Here is a 26,654-nt window from a genome sequence, read left to right as displayed (position 1 = left end):
AACAGAGAAAACAGACATGAATTAAAAATTCTATAGTCACATGACACTCTACCCACCAGGATGCGTCTACACACTACAGAACGGACGTGGACATTTTGCTTGTTTTTGAAATTTCGGGACGTTTCAAGAAATTTTAATAATAAAAGAATTTTAATAATTTTTTTTATTTGGGAAATTGTTCAGATAGTTATTGTTCACTCACGAAGAAAAGAAAAAGAAAAAAGGAAAAGAGCTAGCGAATCAGTTAGAAAAAGCAACACTAATGAATCTTACAGGTTTATGGATTTAAATACAAAACTTCGAAGAAAATTTTTAAAAATGTTAATTTTTTCGACAATTTTTTTAAATATTTTCTCAATACATTTTCCCAGTTTTTTAAAAATTAAAATGGAATGAATATTTGTTTTAATGTATTTTAATCATTGTTTTGAATAGACTTTAAAAAAATAAATAATACTTTTTTTTTATTTAAATTTTTTTCTTTTTCTCTTTCATTCAAGTATAATTTATACAGTTTGTATGTTTGCAATTTTTATTTACAATTTCTTGAGAAAGGATATATTTTAATGTGTATTTTAACTTAACTGACTGTTAAAATATACCTTTTAAGGGTTACTTCACGAAGGAGATTTTACGTCTTGCAATTAAAAGGTCGCGAAACCACAGTCCGAATTCATCCAGAAAAACCGAGTGCGGAAACAACAGAAGCCGATGCGAAGTAGAGAATGAATGCATTTAAATTGCTTCGTGATTGAGTCACTGAGGGAACTTCTTGTTTTACGCCCTATTAGGTTACCACCGTCAGATAATTGGATTGTTTATAACGTCAAAGCCAGAGCGTTATCCGGTTCACTTTATGAGCGCCTCCCTGTTGCTATTAAATTAGTAATTAGGGATACTGAGTAAGAATGGGCGCTTCATTCTCATCTCAGTTACGGCAGTAATTAGTGTGCGAGCTCCTGCTTAATATTCTACAATGACATCCTGGCTGGTTGGAAGGCGCACACTAACACCTGCTTCTGGAAAGTCGTAGTTATCCTCGGCTAAGATCAGTTGGAGTCATTCGCCTTTTTTCTCTTCTAAGATAAATCGTATCTTACTCTGAAAGTGAATTTACCGAGCCAAAGAAATTTGAACGAAGGAAGTTGGCAGTCTTTCCATTTGATGTCTTACTTAAAAGAATCGTATTAAGTGCTGATGACAATGAAATTATCTTAAGTCTTAGAAAAGTATTTTAAAGAACTTCTATTTTCTCTTAGTTAGACTAAAACAATTTCCTCAAATTTTTAATTGTGGTCTCAAAGTTCTCCTTTTTTAGTCCCTTTAAGCATTATTCTTTCACTTTATTCTAAATGCCACCCACTAATTCTTTTCTTTTTAACATGTGCTCTTTTCAAGAATGTTCAATGATGATATCACCACTTATCTTAATGAAACTTTCCCAAACAGATGGATACGGATTGGACAATCCATCTGTTTTTGGATTGGACACTACCTCTGTGTAGCGTTCAGTGTCTTGCACGTTCATCTGGTCTAACTCACTCGATTATTAGTTATTAGGGTTCTTTAAAGACTGAGTTTATGCCACTAAACCCTCAGCAATTATACAGTTACGAGAAAAATGAACAAAATTGTTGGAGAGCAGAGACTTGGACAGCCAAACTGGATGTTAGCTAAAAGTTGTAATCTGTATGTATATAAGCACTCGCTTACAAGAAAGATTAAGTAAGAACTTGTTCATTTTTATGGTCTCAGTCTACAGAATAAATTGTATAGACTGAGCTCTTCTTCTTCTTCTTTGGTGCTTCAATCCGAAGATTGGTAGTTATAGCACACATGATAACATCCTGTCTTGTGACCTCATTTTAATCTCTTCATAACTCTTAGCGCCGGTTACTATCATTATGTTATTTATATATGAAATTCTTGGTCTGCCTCGTGGCCTCTTTCCTTCTACAGTCCTCTCCATTCTTTCTGTATTCAGTTCTCCATGCCTCAAATGGTATGCAATTAGGCCTTTTCTTCTCTTATTGATGTGTTTCATTAATGATCTCTCTTCATGAATTATATTTAGAACTTCATTACTTTTTTCTTTCTGTCCAACTAATTTTCATCATTTTTCTCCAGCACCAAAGTTCAAATGCCTCCAACCTTTTGATGTCTTGGTTTGTTAGCGCCCAGGCCTCACAACCATATAACGTAATGCTCCATATGTATGTTTTCACTAGCCTTTTTTGAGTTGGTGCTAAGTCCTTTACTGGCGAGAATGTTTCTTCTGTTGTGGAATGCTTTTTTGGCTAGAATTATTCGTGTTTTAATACCTGATTGGTTTCTTCCATCTTCTGCCAAGATATTTAAAAGAGGACACCTGTTGTATTAGGTTATTATTTTTCCAGGTTTATTTTCGTTGAATTTTATTTACCTGTAATTAATAATTTTGGTTTCTTATAATTAATTTTAGGCTGTATTGTGTGAAAATTTCTTCCATCTTTGTCAGGGTGACTTTCAGTTTGTTTTCATTATCAGCTATAACTACTATATCATCCGCGAACCGTAGCCAGTTAATATAAATTCCATTTATCTTAATTCCTGTTTCTATTAGTTCTTTCAATTTATTTATTGCATCTTCAATGTAGAGATTAAACAGTATGGGTAAAAGAGAGCACCCCTGTCTTACACCTCTACGTATTCTTGCTATTGCGGTTTTCGTTTTATTGCTGGCTTCTATTAGGGCTTCTTGATGCTTGTAAATATTAAATATGAGCCTTCTATCTCTCCTATCTACCTTTATTGTTTTTAGGAGGTGAAACATTTGGTTCCAGTCAATACTGTCGAAGGCCTTCTCCAAGTCAAGAAAGACTATCAGAGTATTTTAATTCTTCTCAAATCTTCTGTAAATAACTGTTCTTAGAGATAGGATTGCTTCTCTTGTTCCCTGCTGTTTCCGGAATCCAAACTGGTCATTGCCAACATATTCTTCAACCTTCTTTGTTAGTCTTTTTTTTTTTGTATAATTTTGAGTAGTATTTTCGAAACATGTGATATTAAGCTTATTGTTCGATGATTTTCACACTTGTTAGCATTATTTACTTTAGGAATGGGTATGATAGAGCATTGTGTAAATTCTTTGGGTATGATACCCGTTTCATAAATATCCTTTATGATCTTGAAAAGATATGACTTAGTTATGTTTCCAGAGTATTTTATTAATTCCGAAGGAATGTTATCAATGCCTGGTGCCTTGATGGTTAACAATTCATTCAGTGCGCATTCAAATTCATCTTTTAATATAGTTGGGCCCCAATTTCTTTCATATCTAGTCTTGTTTCATCTTGTATAGCCTTGGCGTCTAGATCTTTTCCACTATATAGATTTTCTAAATACTCCTTCCATCTTTCTGAAATTTCTTCCTTATCTATTAGTATATTCCCCTGTTTATTTTTGATAATTGTACTTCTTGTCTTGTTTTGCTGGCTTATTCCTTTTATAACGTTGTGAATGTTATCGATTCTCCCAGTCTTTGTTAGGTCTTCTATTTCTTTACATTTCTCTGTATATCATTGTTCTTTTGCTTCTTTACACTTTTTATTTATCATAGTTTTATATGTTTATATTTGTCTTTGCTTTCTTCCTTTAGAGAGGTTTTGTATTTCCTTCTTTCATCTATTAGATCTAGACTGAGCTACAGAATTAGAATAAAAAAGAACGACAATTAAAGTGTCTTGCTTCATTGAGTTTCTATTCCTTGTACATATTTTGTTGCTTTACTTACATAAAATACAGCAGTTAAAATTTACTCAATTTTAATACATTCTCTTCTTCTCCATTATATATTCAGTGTTGTTGACTCATTCATACAGAGCTGTGTTTCCCTTTGACTGAGGGGAATAATAAATTAAGGGCTTTCTATATTATCCACGTTGAGCGCTCTGAATGATTTTATAATCTTCTCATTTATTTATCTTGTGCATTCTTTAAAATTCCCCTGAGGAATTTTGAAATTCGCTGTAGAACAGTCAAAAAATCGAAACTGCATTTTATTTTCCAACTAACTGCAATTTCTGCATAATTGTAATCATTTTTTTCAATGGAATTCCATTCCCTAGAGGTCAACTTCATCACTTTTATAGAATATTTGTTCTTAATGTGCGCAAGAAGTTGGTTGACTCGCAGCATTAAAGTCGCTATGGGAATATAATTTCTTATTATTATGATATTCATAATAGTACGAAATTCTAAAGTACATCCAGATGCCTGGAGTAGAGCATAAATTAAATAAATAGGAGAAAGTTCCATGTTTTGTCTCTAGACCAGAGTTTACGGACTGTGTAAAAATAAATTAAAATATATATAAAATTATTATATATATATATATATAAATTCGTGGCCAACTCAAGATACAAAATGTACTATAGATTTGCAATTAATATTTCATATGTGGGAGCGAAACAGATAAAAACATTCTCTGTAGTCTCGATTCAAGCAAGTGTCTAGCGATGGACAAAGATCCTAGAGGAACGCTCTAGGATCTTTGTCCACCCTGTCACAATGCCCAGTTGTTGCAGATGGGATAGTGGCACGTTTCTGCACTGAACTTCTCGTTTCACTTCATTTTCGAGATGTTCGATTGGATTGAGATCTGCGGACTGAGCTGACCACCGAAGTCAAAGGAAACTCTTTGTCATGTTCCTGGAATCACTTCAACGCTCTACGCGGTTTGTGGCATGGCATATTGTCTTGCTGGAAGGACCCATTTGACAATGGGTAAAATGCAGCCATGAATGGGTGAACAGGATCAGTGATGATGTTAAGATAGGCTGCGTCATTCAGGCGGTGATCAACTGGTATCAATTACCCGCCGTCTGCTAAGAAACATCCCCCATACAATTAAACGCCCGCCATCAATCCACTTTGCTAGTTGATAGGAAAGGTCCATCGCCTCATACTGATGCGCTGTGTTCTCTTTCTAGCATCACTACGATTGTACAAACCTGGACTTGTCACACCAGGCGGCATTTTTTCCAGTCATCGGCTGTCTTGTGTTGTGATTACATGCTCGCTGAAGCCGCATCTTCTTGTTCCTAGCTGACAGCTTGAGACCCCAGATGGTAGTCCATCCCCCCCCACTGTATCCCATCCATCACAGCGTGAGAACTTTTGTACTTACAGGCAGTGGTGAGCTATAATGGGCTCGCCCGAGCTCTTTGTTAAATTTTTCTCAAATTTGCGAGTCCCTTGTTCTTATTGTTTACTTTTTTATTTTTTCAAAAAAAAAAAAAACATACTTTTTTGAAATATATTAAGGAACAAACTCACACGGTAACCTAAAAAAGTGACTTTATTAAATAAAATATTATAGTTATTACTACCATTTTACAAATAAGAGTTCACTTTGGTAATCACATATAAATAAATAGGACTATAAATTAATGCCCCTTGATTGGTACCGTTGATTATCACTTGAAGTATAAAAACAAAACAGAAATATAACGTAGTTCAATATTGTTGTGTTTAGATAATATTTATTATTTATAGATTGTTTATCATAAAATCTTCTATCGCAAACAAAACAAATTTATTTTTTTTATAAAAAATGCAGACTACTGCATATGTGCGATTAAAAAAGATTTTATTCTTATTATATTTTGATGTTGAAAAATCTTTTTCTTATGTAACATAAATTAACACAGATGACTGTGGTGCAAATGTTTAGATCATGAAATATTTGTTTAAAAATGATAGCCTTTACAGGTTGATTGCCCCCTCATAATTTTTCTTTGGCATTGGTACACAAGCTGTATTAATAAGTTTTAATTAATAAGTTTCATTAATTATATAACTGTATTAATAAGTTTTTTGTGTGAAATACGGCTTTTTTTTGCTCGACGATGCGGGCCCTTGGTTTAAATTTTCATAGCTCACCACTGCTTATAGGTGATTTGACTGGTTGTGTCCCTTCTGTCACATTTCATAATCCTGGCCATTCTTCTCTGATCTCGTGCATCAATGACCCGTTTCCATCCATAGGACTGCCCTTAGCTTGAAGATGTCTGGTTATTATACCACTCCTAAACACCGTTTGAGTGAAAAGACCAGAAGAGTGGACGGTGGCGAGATAATGGCACCAGCACATCTGACACCAACAGTCTATAAATCACGCACTTCATCAATTTTCTGATGCACTTAATACAAAAACAGAATAGTCAGATGCCTGCCTGCCTGATTTATATATTAATATTTTTCGTAAATGACAGGCTTTTCCAAATAAAGTGGTCACCCAGTGTACATTCTTTCGTTAAATATCCTAAATTAGTAAAATATTTTGGAATTATAATTTTAATTCAGTTTCAATGAAATTAACAATGAATGAACAGAACACGAAGCACACTCACTGGGTTTTATTTTATATTAATTGAAATCACCAATGAAAAGAACGTGAAGTAACAATGTAAGAATTTTATTTTATATAATCCAACAAAAAATTTAGACTAAAAATTTGCCAAATGAAATAATGCAAATATGGCAAACTTATGAATTAACTTAATGTGAGCTAACAATGGATTACATCTGCCACTTCGCAAATGAAACCGTGGAATTAACAGGAAGCAAAGAATACTTCATAAGTACGTCAGATTCCAGAAATATGGTTGTTTTCCGATAAGATTTGTCTGTTGCGTTGTAATCTAAAGTAATGATTGCCATCTGATTACTTAAGAAAATAACGCAGTTTCAGAAATTTACCGTGATGATGGAAACTGATCGCACACATCGGAGCTGTGGTGATGTTAATTCTTCATCAGCATCCCCTTGCCATTTCCTTCCGAATGGGTTATCTATTACCTGTAGTCGTAGTACGGAGAAAAATGACTTGATAACCCAACACTCCTTTATCGTTTGCTACCACACACGGAATTCAAGTAAAATTCCCCTCGGGGGACCATTTTAGGTCAAAAGCAGTCAGAAATCTATTTCAGTTCGTGGTTCTCTAGGGAAATCACAACTGGTAAAATCCATAACATCCCTGTAACCGAACCACCCTAAGAGGCGGCAAGGTTGAGGAAAGATAAGTGGGTGTCAACAGAGAGATTTAGGCTTAACAAATTATGCTTCTGAGTTCAGAGACGCATTTCCTTTAAAATGTGTCGTATGTGAAGATGTTAGTGGAAACCTTTAAGTCTCTCTCTCTCTCTCTCTCTCTCTCTCTCTCTCTCTCGAACTCTTTCTTGCAACAGAATGTCTATTTTTTCATGATTTTTTTGCATGTATATTCACTTTTTTCCCAAAATATTTGTTTCTCATTTGTTACTTATTGATGAATTTTGATTTTCTGCATGCATATATCATACATATCATAAACAATAATAAAATTTCGTTTGAACAACTTGTTCCTATTCGAATTCAGGAGATGCGTATGAGTAAAATCAATTCAATAATACGATTAATTGGAAGACTGAAGGAAGACTTCATGAATTATTGTACATCTTTAAGAATTACAGCTGAGTGAGCTATATTTTAAATCGCTATAACATCGCTATTTTCATTACATGGTCATGTGCTTTACAAAACGCTACGCTAACAATGGAAACAATCAGATCTCCAAAAATCCATTGTTACGCCACGTACAAAATCAGTTGGCTAAGTAACTTTACTATCTCATTTATCCCATTGTATAGGTTTAATCTGTCTCTTATTCTGACCAGATGAGGAATATTTACATTAACCACTTCACCAAGCAGGTAGAGTGGTTAATGCAAAGTGGTTAAAGTGGTTAATGGCATTTATATCCTCGTGTTATTATTATTTTTCATTAGTTTAGTAAGAAATCTTCCACACTGAATTAAAACGATACAATAGCTCAACTGACTGAGGAAACAGAACTCTTTAAGGAATTATAATTAAAGTATATTGCCAAGAATCATACCCATTTTTATATGATGTTTAATGAATGCTGCAAGGAAGTGATGCAATAGTAAGAATTACGATACATAGAACAACAGAAATAATGTATCATTTTTGTTTTAATTTGAGTTTTTTGCTCATTATACGAGGAATATTTCCATCGCTTTCAGTTTCACAATTTTAATGTCGTATACAGAAAGCGATGGGAGAATTCTTCATATAATGAGCAAAACAATCAAATTAAAACAAAAATGATATATTATTTAAAACTTATACAGTATAATGACGACACAGGTCAAGGTTTTTAATTAAAGTTGTGTCTTCGTTATACAGTAGTACATTTTCCACTGAGGTTAGATGAGCGAAAACCCTAAATAGAGACGGGATCCCGGTCATTTTGACAGGTCCATTAATACTTATTCCGTCGGGTCATTCTGTGCCATCTGCTGGTAGGAAATAACAGCGCGAATCCGATGGGAGCGGCGAGATATGGACGTGACACAATGGGTGTGTCACGTCCCTTGCTAGCTGTCAGTGAAGTGGCGAATATCGGGATGGGGGGGGAGTAAAAGTATACCACTATTGGACATTAATGTGTCGCAGCAGTTCTAATATGTAAGAAGCAGGAAGGAAGCGAAATGATGAATGCTGACAGCGATAACTGAATGGATAAATTCCACGTGGCTTGCGCCTCTGATATATGTACTCAAAAGGGGGAATATTCGACAGCAGAAGAAAGAACATGTCGAGGGCCGTCGAGATAAGGACGTTGCTGCATTGGGAAGCTTTTTTAGCGTTTATTATCGTTCCAGTGTAGAATGCCCATCATCGCTGGTTGATGTAAGGCAGACACGCTTCTGAAGCTCTTCTTGACTTAAATTTATTTCAGCCGTGGACTTCACCTTTTATCTGCGCGATGATAAGCCCTGTCACGGTTTCAAAAGGCTCCGAATAATAAAATTGGATGTCTTCATAGCAGAACAGCTACTTCAGGTCATTCAAGACTTCTCTTCATCCTTAAATACCTCATTAAAAATATTTGGACGAATGTATTAGTGCTTAAAGAGTTTCTCGCACAGTGAAAATACTGTCAGTCATGTTTAATAAAACTTATTAAGTATTCTATAAATATAATTTAATTTTGAAATAAAATTTATAAACATATTACTTTTCAATTTTTTATATTTAGCGTTATTCGACATTATGCACCATTTAATTTTTATTAGTTCCATACACCATTAACTTTTTAAGGTAGTAGTTAACGACTTGACTTGGATTGATCGACCGTGAGATGCGGTGATTAATACCCTTGGAGTGTAATGGATGGCAATGCTGTAGCCAATGAAGTTCTATCTGAGGCTTGGCTATTGCTGTTACCCTCCTGCCATGATCAGAGCTTTAATAGCTCAATAACATCTTATCCCTACCCTGTCCTCTATTTTATCCCTACCCTGTCCTCTACAGATAACGAGGAAGATAAAAAGCATTTTCGCTTCGCCCCTTTAAGCCAGTCCTTATAAGGACTATAAGTTAACGACTTGTAATAAAATTTAGTATCGTATAGCATGTGTGCAATTTTTTGACAAAGAATTAGCAAGTGTTTGGATTCGAGAGTAGGAATTTCCAAATTATTTAGCTTTCAGTTTGCCCAAGGAACTAATGCTAATATACTTATAAGATTACCGAAACTAGGGAATAGGGTTAACGAATAATATATTTATAAATAATATATGTTAATTTATGTGATCGTGGAAAATCGTTGTCTAAGGAAAGAAAATTCTGGTTTTTAAAAACATTCTGGTCCAAATTTCGTCTTATCTCTTGGACCTAGTGATATTGTTTCCGTAATGTACCTTTAAATGAAGCTCTGAAATTATTTTGGCAAGATTTTCCTGCCGATGTAGTTCAGCTTATTTGGTTTTGCAGCGAATTCGGACTATTTCACCACTTTTACAGGCAAACACAAGGTATAGCTACGGGATGTCTTCATTCTCCTGTTTGTCTGATTACTATCGAGCATTTCGACACATGTAACAGCTTTCTTCTTCAAAAACTTTCTTACTAAGATCAACGATATTCATCCTAGGATGCAGTGCACATTAAGATAGAAGGAGAGTCGTAATGCCTTTTAGATCTCTTCATTCACTGAAAACTAGATGGGAACGAAAATTCAGTTCTCATTATTTAGTAAGAAACTACCCGTTGGCCATTATATTCATGCACAGTGTCACATTGTTCCTGTCAAAAATATGCTACCATGACATCTGTCTCTTTCTCTCTCTCTCTCTCTCTTTCTCATCCGTCTAGCTCATTCTCTTTGCTCTTCTTGTTAAGATAAGAAATACAGTGCATCAGATATCTTTTCTTTCTTTCTTGATGATCATAACGAGTCTTTCAAAAACTTTTAACCAACTTACTTCTTCAAGTTGATATGGAAGAACAGTGGAATTTTCAATAGCATTTAAAGCATAATTAGGTGAATTGATCTTCAAATTGCATTACGTTATGTTCATAAGTTTCTTCGATTTAGGTTCTAAGGACCTCTCGGTGGCCTCCTTGGTGTTTTTTCCAGATCACCTGCACCTGTGGATTATTAGACTTACATGAAATTACACAAGCTACAAAAATCTGTTCTTCCAGAACTTGCTGTTAACTTTAAACACAAAATACTTTGGGAAGAAACTTCTACATAACAGCAGTTTCCTCGTGAGATGAATACAAAGAGAGTTGTGAAGCTTTTGCTTCGTTGTCCTCGGTTTCAATAGAAGTGATGAGCTGCATTTTTCCTGTTGTGAAAAATAAGGAATCGCAACTTTTCTCGTCTCAAATAATTGTTTTGTTTTGTTTTTCTAATTTACCGCTAGTACAATAAACGATTCTACATGCACGTTACGGCTGTTTACTTTTCTGTTAAACTGTACCCATGTCAAATTTTAATCAATAATTTCTTTACTTAAGGGAAACGATTATCCTCACTGGGGCCTTTATACATCCGAAACGCAAGGAAAAATTACACTTATAATTTAGAACTTCTTTTCTTCCTTTTTCGTATTAGGCCTAGTGGCCTGTTACGGTGTCCTAAGCCCTTCCAAACCATACCCGCCCAGAGGATAAGGTCGTCAGCCCTATGCTTTCCGCTGCGTCCTACGTCTGTAGATGTGTGTGTTCAGGGGCCGGTTGGCCTGTTGTGGGGGGGGGGAGAAAAAATCCGAGTTTCCGGATGAAAAAACCCCTATCTTCGTATGAGACCGGCTAACTCACCTTTCGTCGAAAGAGACGAGATAAAGGTTCCTCACTCGCTGACTAGAATTGAACCCAGGTCTTTCCGACCAGAGGGCTTCGTCTATATTGACTGAACTACGGAGGCTCCTTTAAAATATTCTTGTGGAAGAAAGATAGCAACCTTCCTGACGCCACTGGAATACTTTTAACAGAGCCCTTCGAAAAAAGTGACAATCTGATTGCTTGAGATAGTCCAATTCATTAATTTCTTAAATATGATGAAAGACTTTTCATCTTCATATGGAATATTAACAAAAAATCTTTCATTTTATTCTTCATTTTATTTTTATTTCATTTATAATTTCATTTCATTTTATTTCATTTATAATTTAAAACTAATTATAAAAAATATGTTTTAATCAGCAATCATTGCAAATACTACTCTTTCCTCCTCGTGCGCAGAATCCACATCCATTATTAAATAGCACAATCAAGACAGTGCTTATTTGCTTACCACTGAGATTGGTTTCGCAAGCATTTTTATTTTTCATCAAGAACATTCTAAAATTGGATTTTCATCTGCATTAGAAATCTGTGGGATTCTTGCGCGCAGTTTCTTGTTTGTTAATATTTAAATTATTGTTGATGTGCCAACCAATTTCCCATCTCTCTTTTATAGCAATTTTCTTTAGCATTTTATTGGTCCTAAAGGGATCATAAATCTATTTTGAATAATAATCTACTATTACGGCTTTAACAATCTCTCTACTATGTACAGCAATACGAAGAGGAATTGCCTGACAATGTGTACTAAGATTGAATTGTCAGTGTGAGATTATCTTGAGAAATCACTGTATATTTTCTTTATAATACATTTCATATCTCTTTCATACCAGGAGACATACTTTATTCTATGAAATAAAACTTGTAGAATACTGCATTAGCCAGGATTAGATCCGAAGGTAGCAACACAACATCCACTGCTTTTTTTTTTAGTTTACATTAATGTAAAAGGAAGAGATTCTGCTCAACTTATATCTGTGGATCAACATTTGGAAGCACACAGTTATTAGACAGATTTGGTGTTCATTTACACACCTGATTTTTTTCTATGCATTGCAATAATATTCGTCCAGGTTATAAATATCCAACTAGAGAAAAAAATGACATTTTCTTAGTTCAAAGTTCATGCAAAAACGGAGAACAAATCGACGTGAGTGGTGCGAGTTTGTATTTAATAAACGCTGTTGAGGAAGTTGTGTCCTTAATTATCTATATTCTCTCTCTCTCTCTCTCTCTCTCATTTCTTCGTACTCGATCAACGAGAAGCTGCCATTGGCCGATGTCTTACACAATTCTTTAATAAGCTATTAGCGCAGCAGACTTCCAGAGAATTTAAATGCTTACAGGAGAAACCAATTACATCAGGAGTGAAAGAAACTTACGAAAACAGACAACCTTGAAGAAGGAAGGCTAAGAATTTCGATGAAAACAAACCTTCAGGAGAAAAAATAAACAAAAAAAAAACAACTTTACTTTCATGAGTAAGAATTAGGAAATCTTCTCTTGGTTATCGCCGGAAGGCACAATCTCCGCGTGATCGACCTCTTTCTCAAGGGTAGCTGGTTCATTTTTTATCAGCAGATCCTGGATGAATGAGAAGAATGAAAAAAAAAATAGACGAAGAGAGTGGTTACATAAGAAAATATCACAAATTGTTGATGCTGCTTATGCAATGTAAATAGTTTTCTTTGGCAGATTTCAAAGTGGCTTAGTTAAAATAAGTAATTTGCATTACAAATATAAAGAAATTAAAGAACTCTACAACCAGGATGTTTTCTATTTATTTATTGCCTTTAATATATTTTTTGATTTTTTATCTATTTTTATATGAACCTGAAATCTATTCTGGAAATCGATCATGAAACTTTTCTCAGTTACATCGGAGACTCCACTGATCTCACACCAAGCTATGAAATAAATCTCTCACCTAAAATTCATTTTTTCAATGTTTGCACAATAATTTCTGTGATGATTGTTGTCTTGTTGTTGTACTTGAACTGTGAAAATGAAAATCAGAAAAAGTAAGTCAATGTGCCTAACTTTTGTTTAAATCGTGTAATTAAAATTAAAATAAATGAACAGTTAAAAAGAAAATTAACTTACAAAGTCGTTTAAAGATCCCAAGTATCAGATTTCACCAACAGTGGTAAAGCCACACAGTGTACTTGCATGCACTTAACTACAGATCAGATTTTTCTAATTACAGTTCTTTTTTCTTTAATTTCATTTGAAATTAATATTACTGAAGACTTTCAGTAATATTAACGAAAGTCGCATTTCATTACTGCTATGGATCATCCATTATTAAAATAATGTAATCCTTGATCAGCCATAATATCAAGTTTGCCCTCTCGCATAGGTGGGCTTCTAGCAAAATATTAAATGCAGCATTGATGAAGCCTGTGCAGAAAGATGAGCGCACCAATCGGTGATTTCTGATTGCCATTTGAGTCATTTTTTTTGTATGTGACTCGTTTCACAAAAGGTTTTAAACCTGTACTACTTTAGAACATCAATGGATTAAGTTTATTAAAATACAAACTTATTTAATACTGACCATTTACAAACAAACTTACATTATAGCCTACCAGTTTCGCCATTGTTTACTGGCGAAACTGGTAGGCTATAATGTAGCCTACCAGTTTGTTTGTAAATGGTCAGTATTAAATAATTTTGTATTTTAATTATAAAACGACCAAATATGTTTAGTTTAAACGGATTAAGTTTATGTTTTTTATGTTTTTGTCCTACTATCCTCCGCCAAACAGCTTGTGGGAGTTTCTATATGCTAGCATACCAGGGAGATTATTATGAGCAAGGTGGTTTCCCGTTGCCAACATGTTTATATCCTATCCTAACAGGCACTGAAATGTTTATATATATTATGAATATTAAGATTATATTACTACAGGATATTAAGTTTATTTTATTTTAATAATCAATAAAAGTACATAAAACTAGATGAATAGCTTTGTTTATAGGAATCAAAACATCGCAGAACGCAGAACATTGCTGGTTTGATGGGTGATGCATTAATGCTTTTTATATTCCCCTTTGTCTGTGAGGGACATTTTCTTTGAGTTGAGTGTTATTAAGCCCACTCGTCCTGTGAGGGCGTTGAGATTAGCTACATTCAGCTGAGCATAAGATTGATTTGGGTCTTTTATATTTGTAGTAATCCGCTTCGTTGTTGTCCGAAGCTTGTTTGATCAGCGGGTTTGGATGATTACTTGCCTTGATGAAGTATTTTTCTGCTAGATCGTGGAGAAAGGAAAAATCAAGTCATCAACAATAACAGTAAATGTGTTTTTTTTTGGGGGGGGGGGGCACGATACTGATATTTGAACAAAATGTAAGGCTGTCTCAAACATCGAGCTCAGCTGTCCACTTGCAGTAACCAAGTTCTTAAATTCGACCAACATTCCTCATCTTTCCACATTTATGTGAGTGTAATTGAACAACAGAAGGAATCAGTTTGCACGTATTCCAAGTGGGAATTTGAAATTAGGTATTTCGCATCACTTCACTCGTTAAAGCGAGGCATTTAGTGTTAATTACAAGAACTGATTTCGCCTGAACAGTCAATGAAGTCGCCATTGGATCGAAATTATCGCATTCTTCTCAATGTAACCAACAGCTGTTTGTCCAGCAGTTTGAAATAAATTATTTCCTGTTAATTTCTCGGGAGTTATATTCTTATTTGTTGGGAAAATGTCTAAGAAGAGAAATGTTGCATATTTCGCAAAATATCAATGCTAAAAAGCGTAAGTAGATTTATTATTATTATTATTATTATTAGACACCTCCAGGGAATCCAAAGACTAATCGAGGGAGGGCACCTGCTCTACAACTCTGTCTCCGCCACTTAATCCACCATCTGACCGCAACTACATGAACGCCATCTACCGTCACCCACCACCACTAGTATTTCCAAGGACAATCACAAACATCCACGCCCACGGCGTGATTCGAACCCGCAGCCTTTTGGCTGTGGAGCGGATACGCTAACTACTCGACCAGCCTACATGAATCAAAATTCAAGTAAACATTTTTATCTCCCACTATCAACAGTTTGCTTTTGTCGTTCACTTTTCTTTCTCTTCTCCACCCTCTTTCCCCATTGGGAAATTTATTTTCTCACTCCTCTTTAAAGTAGAAGTTGTTTATATCGAGGAATAATTGAGTGGATTAGATTTGGCACTTAAACATTATCAGAAAAACAAATCCCCTTCAGATTGAAGAAAGTTGGTAATTGAACATTATTGAACATTACGTTGAAAGTAGCCGAAATGTTCCGTTACTTTCTCTTAAGAGCATCCATTTGTTCCATTCCATTTATAATATTTAATCCAATGAGTTCTCTGCTGTCAGTTCAGCGTGCTATTAAGAGCATTAGTTTTGTCTCATTTGATCCCGACTATTTAAGTTTTAATTACGAAAGAAAAACTCAATTTATGGCAGAGTTCAAAATAAGGAAAGATGCTCATGATTTAGACTTTTTGAAAATCAATGGTAATGTTTTATAAAATAAATTATTAAGTAAAATTGTACTTTGGATATTTCGTAATTTCTTAATTTCAAAATATTTCAAAATAAGTACAGCTAATACTTAATGATAAGTGTGTGACACCACAATCTTTCTTTAATTAATTAACTCATAAGAGTTGACTAGAGTAGCAAAAGTGCTATTGAAATGATAGCAGGGATAGATCAGTCCTTTTAGGACTTCCAGGGTAACGAATGGAAATGCTGTAGCCAATGAAGTTTTAACTGAAGCTCGGCTATTGCCGTTACCCAGCTATGACTAGAGCGTTTAGCTTAATAACATCCCATCCATACAGATTTTCTTCATTCAGATGACGGGATAAAGAGTTAAGGACTAAGTCAATCTCCCAGTTCTTTTAAGAACAGAAGAGCTACTGTCGTAAGCCATGTAAAATTACTCTTGAGGGACATTTGTGACATTATATATATATATATATAATGTCACGATAACACAATAATATTTTAATATTTGCCAAATATTTCAGTCGGAAACGAACAGACTATCATAGGAACAGTTTCTAACAAGGTGGAATACCAACAATTGATCATTCAAAAGTAGAATGAGACGCGCGATGATACATTGCTAAGCATTAAAGAGAGGAAAATTTTCTCCAGAGTGATTACCAACATTATAAGTACTAATTCACAATTTATTATAATAATCTTAATTTATAAAAATAGACTAATGTAGGAATTAAAAGTCTCAATTAAAAAAAAATATTTCCATGTGTTCCTGATTAAACTTTCCCATATTTCTGATAAGAAAATACAGTCATTTCGATTCAAGTTAGGGCGTTGAAGTAAGGCCTCAGCACTTTCTTTGAAAAGGCCTTCAAATTTATGCCGACATCTGTGTAGAAGGCCAGTCTTCGACCAGAGGATGTTGTGGCTTGTCTTTATCACGTGCTGATCCAATCCAGACTTATCCGATTTGTTGAGCAGAATGAATGATTGATGTTCTTCAATTCTTTTTTGGACATAAAAAAGTAGGACAAACAGGACGCTGTTTGTCCAAAGTAGGACAGATTGCAGTTACAAGGAACTTGATACACACCAGGCAGAGACATAGTTGAGCGTTTATCTTTAGAAGAGGGGAAATAGGTGGATATTTTGCTAATAGGTATATAAGTGGCTGTTAAATCATATTTCTTCAGAATTCTTGAAATTAGTTTCTGAAATCCGAGAACTATATGGAACTCGACGTATTGATTCTTTGTTGTTCTGGATTGGATTGTAGGAATCGAACAGATGTTGTGTAATTTTTTCGGAGTAATTTCATGTGATATTTGATAGTTGAAAGTTCTTCCTGTAATTCATGAGGAGTTGAATAATTGGTTCTAACTCGTCGGATTAAAGATTTTATTATTCCTTTTTTTTTTTATAAGGATGATGTGCAGATTGTTTGAGAATATAACGTCTAGTGAAAGTGGGTTTTCTGTAAACTGTTGTTGTTAGAATACCTGAAGGTGAACGGATGAGGAGGATGTTTAGAAAGGAAAACTTCTTGTCTTTTTCAATCTCCATGGAAAACTTAATACGGGGATGTAAGGAATTGATTCTGGCTGAAAAGGAAGGTAATGAATCTCTGTTATGAGGCCACACTGAAAAGATGTCGTCTATATATCTCATTCAAAGGGATGGTTGAGGGAATATAGATGAAAACAGGACGTCTTCTAGATGTTCCAAATAAACGTTGGCTAGAGTAGGTGAAAGTGGACTTCCATGGTCGTTCCTTCTACTTGGTTGTAGAATTTGTATTGACACAAGAAATATCCAGAGTGCATCATGTAATCAATAATGATGTAGTCAATCACTCTGATGTAATTTTTCCTCTCTTTAATGCTTAGCAATGTAACATCACGCTGCTCGTTCTACGTTTGAATGATCAATTCAATTGTTGATATTCCACCATGTCAAAAACTGCTCCATGTAGCCACTGAAGATAGTCTGTTAGTTTCAGACTGAAATATTTGGCAAATATTAAAATATTCTTGTGTTAATGTGTATATAATTCCTAATTATAATGTTACAAGTGTCTCTCAAGAGTAAAATTCTATTCCTTCACTGGGAAAACCTTACCAAGAAAACCGGTAAATTAGGTAAACTATCAGTAATACAAGTCACGAGCGACATTTTTCTGAAAAAAAGTTGCGACATTAACATTATTCCTAACTTCGCTAAGATAAAAGAAACCATCAAATCTCCTGGAGCTCATAATATCTACAGGAAAACTAGTTTAGCTTTAATCCATATTCAACTTAGAGCAGCTAAACATGATCTTGCTATTAACGTTCGTCAAGTATCTGATCTCCGTACCCTTATCTCCACAAACTTAGACACACATCTTTCTGACATAGTTCTTAATGTGGCTAGACTCTATAAAACAGAATCAACATCTAAACCGCAAATTTGATCTTCTTGTTTCTTGAAAAATCAAGCTTTTCCAGTTCCAGATAATTGGATCGTCAACGTTTCCGGCCGCCCTTTAATGAGTAGTGAAACACTCATCCTCTCATAGTCCCTAAAACGATGACGTATCTAGATTTCCTGGTTAACATCGAACGGAACCTTAGTCATATTTCCAGTGAAAAGGTTAATTCTCTCCGCCTAGAAGTTGCTTCTACGCTACTTAAAGCCAAGCTTCCTCCTTCCAGCATATCTGCTTCTGAAAAGAAAGCGCTACATCCCTTAAGAAGCAATAGTCACCTTGTCATCACTAAAGCAGACAAAGGAAAAGCGACAGTAATTATGGATTCTTCAAACTATAGAACAAAAATTTCTCTTTTACTTCGAGATCGCTCAACATACCAAGAACTTAATCACGATCCCGCTAACAGGCAACTGAAGAAATTAAATTCCCTTCTAGATGAGATGATAAGTTTGGATGCAGACACGATACAAATGTTAAAAGCACATTTCGTAAGATCTCCTAGATTTTATGGTGTACCTAAAATCCACAAGACAGATATTCCTCTTCGTCCTATGGTGGATTGTATTGATTCACCTACTTATCGCACAGCCAAATATTTAGCGAAATTATTGAAATCACATATAGGCAAATCACGCTTTTCTTTGAAAAAACTCTTCGGAATTATTAAATAAATTAAAAAATATCTCATTACAACCTACTGATCTTAAGTGAGCTTCGGTATAGAATCTCTATACACTAATGTACCTCTCAAGGAGACTTTATGATTACTTGACACAATTATCTTCCCACAAGATATTATAAAATTATTTGATTTCGTGATGCACTCTGGATATTTCTTGTGTCAATACAAATTCTACAACCAAGTAGAAGGAACGGCCATGGAAGTCCACTTTCACCTACTCTAGCCAACTTTTATTTGGAACATCTAGAAGACGTCCTGTTTTCATCTATATTCCCTCAACCATCCCTTTGGATGAGATATATAGACGACATCTTTTCAGTGTGGCCTCATAACAGAGATTCATTACCTTCCTTTTCAGCCAGAATCAATTCCTTACATCCCCGTATTAAGTTTTCCATGGAGATTGAAAAAGACAAGAAGTTTTCCTTTCTAAACATCCTCCTCATCCGTTCACCTTCAGGTATTCTAACAACAACAGTTTACAGAAAACCCACTTTCACTAGACGTTATATTCTCAAACAATCTGCACATCATCCTTATAAAAAAAAACAGGAATAATAAAATCTTTAATCCGACGAGTTAGAACCAATTATTCAACTCCTCATGAATTACAGGAAGAACTTTCAACTATCAAATATCACATGAAATTACTCCGAAAAAATTACACAACATCTGTTCGATTCCTACAATCCAATCCAGAACAACAAAGAATCAATACGTCGAGTTCCATATAGTTCTCGGATTTCAGAAACCAATTTCAAGAATTCTGAAGAAATATGATTTAATAGTCACTTATATACCTATTAGCAAAATATCCACCTATTTCCCCTCTTCTAAAGATAAACGCTCAACTATGTCTCTGCCTGGTGTGTATCAAGTTCCTTGTAACTGCAATCTGTCCTACTTTGGACAAACAGCGTCCTGTTTGTCCTACTTTTTTATGTCCAAAAAAGAATTGAAGAACATCAATCATTCATTCTGCTCAACAAATCGGATAAGTCTGGATTGGATCAGCACGTGATAGAGACAAGCCACAACATCCTCTGGTGCAAGACTCGCCTTCTACACAGATGTTGCATAAATTTGAAGGCCTTTTCAAAGAAAGTGCTGAGGCCTTACTTCAACGCCCTAACTTGAATCGAAATGATTGTATTTCCTTATCAAAAATATGGGAAAGTTTAATCAGAACACATTGAAATAATTTTTTTAATTGAGACTTTTAATTCGTATATTAGTCTAATGTTATTTATAAATTAAGATTATTATATGAAATTGTGAATTAATACTTATAATGTAGTCAATCACTCTGCTGAAATTTTTCATCTCTTTAAGCTTAGCAATGTAACATCGCGCGGCTCGTTCTACTTTTGAATGATCAATTGTTGGTATTCCACCTAGTCCAAAACTGTTCCTATTTAGCCACTGAAGATTGTCTGTTAGTTTCAGACTGAAATATTTGGCAAATATTAAAACATTCTTGTGGTAACGTGCATATAATTCCTATCAAATTACTATTCTGTATTTAGTGCTAGAAGGGAGTATTTACAAGCTTTTCGAACATTTTACAGACTAATGGTGATAACATGCTTTTCCGTCAGTGAAACAACAGAATCGTTTGTCGTTTATTTGGTCAGATAGGTTAAGATGCGCTGAATTCAAACAATTTGTAATGTTTAATTAATATTCACTGTAATTTGAATTTCTGCTCTGTGCTCTAACGATAAGATGAAACTATGCGATGGGCAGTTGTTGCACTTTAAGCACTTTGATGGGTAAATGTGGATGCACTTCTGGAATTGCTATTCCGTGATGTAGCTCGAGTGACGAAATCGTATCAAAGTCTGTTAATTGCGGTTCAGTGTCCTCACTCCCAAACTTCTACATCGTTTAAGGTAAAACTACAGGATGATTGGTTCAGAAGATAATAAACATGTTTTAATAGTCATTACGACAATTACGGTTCAAAGCACTAATTTTACGACTTTGGTGTCTTTATAGTGATAACTGTAGTTGAATCTAGTTCATCGTTTTTGACTACGTATAGGAAATGGAACAAGGTGAACAAAGCAAATGAGGGATGGATTCTTAAGTGCGATCGGGATGAAATGAGACAGGATGAGATGCAGTTACATATTATAATAGTTTAGACGGGATGTAGTTTATGTGTGTTTTGTGCTCAAATTGAGCGTTCAGTTCACCTCGTGTTTGGAGTCATCTGTGTCTGCTTTAATGCCGAAGTTTTATAACCGGACAGCAGAACATGACAGATTTACGGGTGAGTGAATGCATAGCCACTAATTTAGTTGGTTAATTCAGATTTATCGACGAAGCAACTAAGCCTGCGTGGCCAGTGTATAAGCTACGTCTGTTAGCTGCTGTGTTCGTTTCCATTTACGGAATTTGTGAGACGAAATGCTCGAGCTTCAGAGAGGTAAAACAGTCTTCATATGAGGCGAGGCGAGATCGCTAAACATTAGAAATACAGAAACTAAGTTTAAACTAAAAATTGGTTTGGAATTCTGTCGCTTGAAACTGTTCCAGAAACTGACGTCGTCTCACGTCGGTCGCCATAGGCAAAACTGGGCGCTTACTTATTTTTTTAAATAATAAACTAAATAATGTATTTGCTCTATTTTATATGTTTCCTCTACTGTATCTTTTCTGCTGCAGAAAATGAGTAAAATTGATTTTCCCTCAAGAAAGGGGGGAGGAGAACTGTAGTAGGGACACCTCTGGAAAAGTTGGCATTTTGGCCCTGAGTACTTCATTTAACTTTCCCTAAATGTGCTACACTGGTGGAGAGTAACACGATGTTCTCACCGTCTCTATAACATGGCCTCTGTCAAAGGTTAATGGCATAAGGCTAATTCTTGTTGAAATTGGTGAAATCACACGGTCAAGGGCGGTATTGTGATTTTACCAATTTCACAAGGAATTAGCCTTATGCCATCCTCCAAGCCAAGTCACTCCAGGACCATTGCTATTCCCCCCGCTAACTGTTTGTGAAGACAGAACATCTTGGTTTGTGCCCAAGTTCGGAGTTTCGTAATAGAAGTCACACTCATAATAGAAGAAGTCACACAGTTTTCAATATATATATTTTGGAATCAACGGAAGCACTGTGGCTCCGATTCTTCCATATTTAAGCGTTAATATATCTTTAAATATGCTCACTGGCTCTATGTCATGGCATATGTCACAGTAGGACTCGCACGGTCTATGGTGATATTGTGGTTTCACTAACTTCATCAGGATTTGTCCATGTGCAATCCTCCAAGCCAAACCAGATGGCGTTTGTAGTTAGGGTAATGTAATGCATTATCCTAACTGTTTTGGATATTTGCGAAGACAGAACGTCTTTGTAAGTGCCCAAGTCTGGATTTTCATAATCGATGGGTTCAATTTCTATTAAGTTACTTTTGATATCAGAGAAACACTGTGACTCCGATTCTTCCACATTTAGCGTTAATATATCCTTAAACAGTTTTCGCATATCATAAATTTGCCTAATATGTTTCAACCTTGCAATCAGCAGGTTCTTCTTGGGATCTTATTTGCTTCGATTACCTTGTGATTTCAAATAGTCACTTCTATATTACCCAAGAAGACTTTCTCTTACTAAGATTGATTCATATTTAAATAATTCCTGATCGGTAACTTTGTATATGATTTACAATTTTGCTCTTTTGTATTCAAGATTTTCAAAAATAATGTCGTTGTTCTAAAGAGAGAAGTTTTTTATTTTTTTTATTTTTCGTTCTTATGAAAACTAAGTTTTCAATTCATTCAGAATACTTTATGGGCGATTAAAACCAATTAACCATTTTCATTCTGTTAATACTGGCTACCTCTTGAAGCTGGTACTCGAAAAGCCCTAGGAACTGTTTCGTTTATATTTTTACACTTATCCGTCGATTAGCTAGTTGAGAAGGTAAACTGTTGATGGCTCATTGGTACTTATTGATGACAACTGGCCATCAATAAGCACGGATTTCAAAGCTTTTTTAAGAAATATTTAGTTTAGAATCTCTGTTTAAGCAATTGGTTTTGTGTAGAATGATTTTTATTTAACTAATTTTGATGACATGTCCTCCTCTTTTCTGCAATAAACTTCCTGACTTCATTCTATTTTATCATTGTCATCAAATTCATGATGTGCACCTTTACAGGGTGTAGAGGATATCGTGATAGTACTGCATGATAAAGTTGCATCATTTCTAACTTCTTATCTACAATTTTCCACTAAATTAATCTGTCAAGGCTGGAATCTTAGCTTTTATAAACGTATACACTTATTCATAAATAAAGGAGGAATATATATGTTACTGTAAAAGCCAAACGGTAAATCCTAGCATTTACCATAGTGAGGTGGTAAAAGCCCAAAAATGCTTGTAAACTCTTCCATTTCGCGATTTTACCAAACCATTTCGCAAAATGCCACATTTACCAACACCAATTGGTAAAAGCCCGAGTACAGTGCGAGTATAAACGTGTGTGAGCGGCTATGATCTAGAATCAGTTTGTTTTTGTGTTAATATATTTTATGTTTTTTTATTTCCTTCATAAAAATGAAGGCACACTGAATCGGAAGTTTAGTTAAGGTTAGGTTCCTAACCAATTTACCTTGTGCAAAAAAAATTTTTTAAGCATCGAAGAAGTCGGAAAGGAAGAAATAAGTGTACATGAAGTGGTAAAAAAGATTTCTTTAGTTGGTGAACAAGGATTCCAAAAATGCAACTGTTCAAAGAAATGTACCACGAAGATGTGTTTGTGCAAATCATCCAATTTACTTTTTAATTTTTAATTTTTAACTCCAAATGTCACAAGAGTCAACTTTGCTGTAACAAATAAGTTTAATTATGATTTGATAATGTCAAAGGAAATTGTGATTAAGAAGTTACTTATTTTTTCTTGAACATTTTCTTATAATACATTAATTAATAATAATAAAATAAAATAAAAATAAAAGAATTTATCAGTTACGTTTAATGCTGTTCTGGACATTATGTTTCAAATTTAAATTGACAAAGGTAAATGATTATAATGTAAACAAAACGGGAGTTTACCAATTGCTGTTGGTAAATGCTCGCATTTACCGAAATGGTTTCGTAAAAGCCCGAAATGGAAGCGTTTACAAGCCTTTTTGAGACTTTTTCCACTATGATAAATGCTAGGATTTACCGGTAAAACCTAGGATTTACCACTTTTCTGGCTCCATTTCCATTGAAATATATATATATATATATATTTCAATGGAAATGATGATAGTTTCGGACTTATAATTAACATGATCGTTTTCCTGAGTTCTCTTTTATTATATCATGTATAAAATGTGGAATATATTCGACTCTTATCCTTTATGCTGCATATATGTTGAAAACTTAACCATCAATGATGAAATCATGAATTGTTTTATCTATTTTAATAAATAAAATTATATAGAAATTTTTCCGTGCCCAACGATGTAACTAAGTATTATTAAGCCTAGGCAAATTACTACTTATGTTCCTTCTCTCTACTCCATTCAAAGAATATATTGCCACTCGCGGCCTGTTATTGAAAAGTACAATGTATGCTCGGTCCTAGGTGGTGAACCCGCGTGTTGTATCAATGCAAACCCAGATGGATGAATCACTGTCAGCAAAAATTCACGCATCAATCCATCCCTCCCCATAGTCACGGTATTAATCCATAAACTGGATAAACCAGCAAAATAAAGAAGAATATGTTAATTATTCTTAACCCTTAGCGATTTATATTTTTACTCTAATTTCGTATCTTTAACATCTCTGAATCTCTTGGACCCTCACCGGAAGAGGATTCACACCCATCCTACGTATGCAAGCTCATAAAGAAGAGAAACCAGCAAACTGTTATTCCATGTTCCGATCTTTAACTAAATTTTGATAATCTTATTTAGTTTTGCAGGAAAAAAAAGTGGAATGGTTACTAACTTCATTTGAATTGTGTCCAAAGAATCCTGATCTGAAATCCGTTCTAATTTCGAAAGACCTGTGACCTATCCTACGCTTTTTAATTTTGTCTTTTAAAAAAATCTTATTAAGAATGTAGATCCTAAAGTTCAAATGAAGATTATATTAATTTTCATAGAAATAGTGGTCTCTAATGACCATAAGTACTGACCACATTATTCTGCGTAATAATCAACTACTAACCACTATTACAGTATAATAGTGGTTAGTAGTTGAGAGACCTTCACGAAACCTTTTCGTTACGTTAATAAAAAGAAATTGTATGTCGAATTTGTGGATCCTAGCTCTTTCATTTGAGAAGCAGTTATTTCGTTTATCCTCAAAGTAAGTGATTCGGAGTTTATCTAAACTATCATGCCATCTAATAGTCCACATAAGCTCCGAATCACTTTGAATTATTCTGCTGTTGTACGCAGAAGAGGAAAATAATTAAAATTCTGAGCAATTTTTCCTAGTTGGTTTTAAACCTCAGAATACAGATTTTTATTATTATTATTATTATTATTATTATTATTATTATTATTATTATTATTATGTGACACCTCCATGGAGTCAAGAGACTCATCGAGGGAGAGTGTGCCAACAGCATCGAACAATTGATTGCTTCCAACTACTAACCACGCTCAAGCTTGCTTAACTTTATGCATGAGCCACTAATAGCAGAGGCTTTACCAATCGACCAACCTTTCGTTAATTTAAATGTCTTGCGCGTCATCACTGTCATTTTTGTAATTACACATACGAACTCCGTCATGTTCAAAATTACCATCGCTTGTTCTAATTGTAATTAATGTCACCCCAAAATGCAGGTGAAAGTTCTCCTCCTTTTCGCTTACCTAAATTAACAATAAACAGCTGCCAGACTACTTGTTATTCATCGCCTACACACACACACACACACACATGCAAAAGATTTCCAGTTGCCTCAGATTCTGCGTAATATCAAATAAATAAAACACATCAGGATTTACACATAAACAGACCTAAGAAGCACCAGCTGCGATGTTTCGTAAGTATGTTATGTGCAGCTACTTTTTAAACATGCAAATATTCTGGTGGATATTAATAGTTTCCATGCGAGAGCTTTAATTTTCAATATCGAGTTATAGTTTCATACTATTATTACATACAAGATATCGGGAATTATTATGCGTACGTTTCTCGGGGATTGGCTATCACCTTCCCTTGAATTATTCAGTTTTCTATATGAAAAAACAAACAAACAAACAACAACAAAAAAAAAGAACTCGGGTGTTTGGTTAGGAAAAATCTGGGTTAAGACCCGTTTAGGATGCAAGGGGCTTTATAAGGACTTTTAAGTTAATGATATGCGCTGCCACATAGAGGTTCGTAGAGTGGTTTTACAGACAGGCAAACCGACTTAATATGTAATTTCAAAGAGGACAGTGATGATGTGAAAGTCATTTAAACACATTCAATACTCTCGTTACTCTACTTGCTTTGTAGTGTCGCCTAAACAATTACAGTCAAGTTGTCTAAACTAGACAATTCCCAGTTCACTAAACACACCTTTTCAAAATTTCTTCTTTATTTTGGTGTTTATTGCATATGTAAATATTTGTGATTTTATTTTTTCTTTGGAATCTCTTTTCAATGAAATGAAATTATAAAGAAATATCTTAAGTCCCTAGTTCTTTGTCAAGGCGTATTACTTTTAGAAACGCTACAAAGACATTTATGCAGAGCCGTGTCACAACACACACACACACACACACACACACACACACACACACACACACACACACACACACACACACACACACACACACACACACACACTTCACATTTTTATGATATT

The sequence above is a fragment of the Typopeltis vanoorti genome, chromosome 5 (assembly GCF_054136105.1).
Source record: "Typopeltis vanoorti isolate ZY-2024b chromosome 5, IOZ_Tvanoo_1.0, whole genome shotgun sequence".
Lineage (NCBI taxonomy): Eukaryota > Metazoa > Arthropoda > Arachnida > Uropygi > Thelyphonidae > Typopeltis > Typopeltis vanoorti.
The sequence above is the reverse complement of the archived record's forward strand: the minus strand, read 5'-3'. Positions refer to the sequence as shown.